This window comes from Hemicordylus capensis, chromosome 15, assembly GCF_027244095.1.
Source record: "Hemicordylus capensis ecotype Gifberg chromosome 15, rHemCap1.1.pri, whole genome shotgun sequence".
In the NCBI taxonomy this organism is placed as follows: Eukaryota; Metazoa; Chordata; class Lepidosauria; order Squamata; family Cordylidae; genus Hemicordylus; species Hemicordylus capensis.
The window spans coordinates 5,577,688-5,581,210 of NC_069671.1; the positions used below are offsets into that span (position 1 = coordinate 5,577,688).

Sequence of the window (3,523 nt, forward strand, 5' to 3'; positions counted from 1 at the left end):
CAAACAAGCGTCCTACCCAAATAATGATTGCGTGAACTAGCCTGTTATGTTCAAAACCTGCACACTCTGTGAACAGATCTATACACAGGTACAGTTTTTCACATCTTCAGATGAACACAGATACAGCTTCGGATTTCCTCTCTGAAACTTGCATTTCAGGGGGCCTGTACCAGGTTCATTTTGACAATGAATGCAAGTACAGTCATCCACATACAAAGATACGATACGATACGATACGATATGCTGAATATTTATATGCTGCTTTTCAACAAAAGTGCCTAAAGCAGTTTAAATATAAGTAAACAAGTAATTAAATAAGTAAGTAAGTGAATGAATGAATGAATGAATGAATGAATGAATTTGGTTCCTTGTCCCCAAAGGGCTCACAATCTAAGATAGACACCAGTGACACCAGAAACGTAAGATAAACACCAGCAACAGCCACTGGAGGGATGCTGTGCTGGGGATGGATAGGGCCAGCATACAACTTATACAACATAATCAGCCGATTCTCATCTGCTCTCACAGTAAGAGCATCCTTTATTTCTCATTCCTCATGAATAATATTTGTTCACCTTTCCTGTTGTCTTGTGTTTTTCATTCCAGACTTCCCGGTAGAGTCTGTTATCCCCTAAGATTTATTCCTGCTATTATTGCCTTAATATTTCCCAGATTGCCCTGGATTTATGAGGAGCCATATGCCACTCCCTGCTATCAAAAGATATTGTAGCCGAACACAGGCCAACAGTCAAAATAATGCCTGGATTTCTCTTACCCGACATTCCCACTTCAGTAGGGCTTTGTCTCCAATTATGCAGCTTGCTTTGGTCTCGAATCATGGGTTTCCTTGATGTCGCTCACTCAGCTGCTTTGAGGATCCGGCAGGCCAGCCAGAGGTTTGAGAATGTGAAACAGGAAAGTTTCTGCTTCAGCGGGATCCCCTCTCCGTTTAACATTTCACATCAAAGAACTTGTGGGTTTTCCCATTAAGGGTCCACAGAATTCTGGAACCCTCAAAATTCCCAGCCTCACTGCAAGGGAAAGTCAAGGGGGTTTTTTGCCACCAGTCCTCTACATTTAAGAGAGGGCATCCAGTTAGATATACTCGAGTGTCCTTATGCGTTCATGCCAGAGTAGCAAGTAAGCTTCCTTCTAGAGCAGTAAGATCATGCACACGACCGCCTTTGGTTGCCACTTTCATGGGCAGCCTTCACCTGCCTTCCCTGGAAGATGAGCGGTGATCGTTCTTGCCTTGGCCCTCTCGGCACCCGTTTGAGTGGTGGCGTGGAGAAGGCAAGGTCTGGGGACAGGAGGGCTTCCCCGCCCACAACCCAGGGTGCCCCACGTTATGAGGGCAGCAGCTGATCACATTAGATCCACACCTCCGCCCCCGCCAGCACACTGCCAGAAGTTTCAGCAGGCCAGGGGGGTGTGGATCTGTTGAACCCAGCAGTGATCATGCATATAAGCACTGGCCGAGGTTAAGATTACAGCCATGCGGTGATCATACACACGATCAGGAGAGTAGTTAGGGGAGAGGAGGCCTGTGTTCACCCCTCTCCCTGGCAGCCCCTTGGAGTAAGGGAGATAATGAAGAAAATAGGACGGGGTGGAGCTGGGTGGCCCGGGTTCTTTGAACCCATCTGCTCAATTATAGCTACACCTCTGCAGATTATCACCAGCCAATGTGATCGTGCACATGATTGCCGGCCACAGGTTCGCTTAACCTCGGCTGAATGAATGCGGGTGTAGCTCCAGGATCAGGCTCGATCCCGGTGCTTCACGTGCACAGCCTAGCCCAGCCCGGCCTGCCCTAACCTGGGCTAGACTGTGCCTGTGAATAGCCTCAGTGTGTATCCCATGATTCCAGACAAGCACAGAAAACCGGCAAAGGCATCAGTGTTGCAGGCCTGGGACGCTGGGTCTTGCTGCGATGGGTTGTCTGCACCGGCATTGAAGTGGGGTTAGGTCACACCGCATAGCACAGATACCTGCCTTCTAGCTCAGCCTTGTCTGCTCTGACTAGCAGCAGCGGCTCTCCGAGGTTTCAGGCAGGAGTCTCTCCCAGCCCTACCTGGAGATGCTGCCAGGGATTGAACCTGGGACCTTCAGCATACAAAGCAGATGCTCTACCACTGAGCTATACCACAGGCTTCTTCTACATTGTAAGTTGCCTTAGACCAAGCCAGACCACAGTTCTCCAAGATTCCAGACAAGAATATTCTCCTGTCCTACCTGGAGGGGATGTCGGGGGTTGAACCTGGGACCTTCTGCCTGCAAAACAGGTGCTCTACCACGGAGCTGGGGCCCCACCACGCTCAAGGTCATCCATACATTCTGGATTGCAAATGGAAAGAGTCACCCCCTTTGTTTCATTATTTGTTTTTACTCCACAGACTAACAGTGCCATAAGAACATAGGAAGCTGCAAATTATTATTGAGTCAGACACTTGGTCCATCTAGCTCAATATTGTCTTCACAGACTGGCAGCGGCTTCTCCAAGGTTGCAGGCAGGAATCTCTCTCAGCCCTATCTTGGAGATGCTGCCAGGGAGGGAACTTGGAACCTTCTGCTCTTCCCAGAGTGATTCCATCCCCTGAGGGGAATATCTTGCAGTGCTCACGCTTCTAGCCTCCCATTCATATGCAACCAGGGTGAACCCTACTTAGCTAAGGGGACATGTGATGCTTGCTACCACAAAATCAGCTTTCTTCCATATGCCATCTTCTACATATGTCCAGGGCTCCAGAAATCCACTAGTCTACTAGTCTGTGATGAGTGAAAAAGGATGCCTGGCAAATTAAAAAAGAAAAATCCTGATGAGCAATGTACCAACAAAGCTTGATGAGTAAAATGCTTTGTTTGGCAGTTAAACTGAGCCAACGTTTCTTCACCCCTGCAAATGTGCTCAGAGGCCAATCACAATAAGGCAGTTCCCAAAACAATTAAGAGGGTAGAACAAGCCTCCTTTCCAATTTGGGGGGCTGTGCATACTCCCAATTATTTATTATTATTTATTTATGTATTTAATAAATTTGTATACTGCCCACTACCAGAGTCTCTAGGTGGTTTATTTTAACCAACTGTCAGCAAACAACTAGTTAGTGGAGTGGGTGGAGGTGAGAGCCAGCATAGCATAGTGGCTAGAGTGTTGGACTAGGACCGGGAAGACCCAAGTTCGAATCCCCATTCAACCATGAAACTCACTGGGTGACTCTGGGCCAGTCGTGTCTCTCTCAGCCTAACCTACCTCACAGGGTTGTTGTGAGGATAAAAATAACCATGTACTCTGAGCTCCTTGGAGGAAGAGCGAGATATAAATGTAATAAACAAATAAATAAATAAATATTATCCTAAGAACCTACAACAATTGTATTCATTTGTAATGTCCAGCATTCTGATGACACACACACACACACACACATTCACAACCTGAAAACGGGCATCAAACATGAGCTCACCCAGTATAGTGTCTGGTTTAAAAGACTATAAAAGCATGCCCAACTGTAAACTGCCTAGAAGG

General features: G+C 47.1%; 1 non-coding gene across 1 annotated transcript; it reads right to left on the bottom strand.

The window, feature by feature from the left end:
• Window positions 1-2,078: 2,078 nt before the first annotated feature.
• On the bottom strand, window positions 2,079-2,147 carry TRNAT-UGU (transfer RNA threonine (anticodon UGU)). The gene has a single exon. It is a non-coding gene; the product is annotated as a tRNA-Thr (tRNA).
• Between the last annotated feature and the right edge of the window lie 1,376 nt (window positions 2,148-3,523).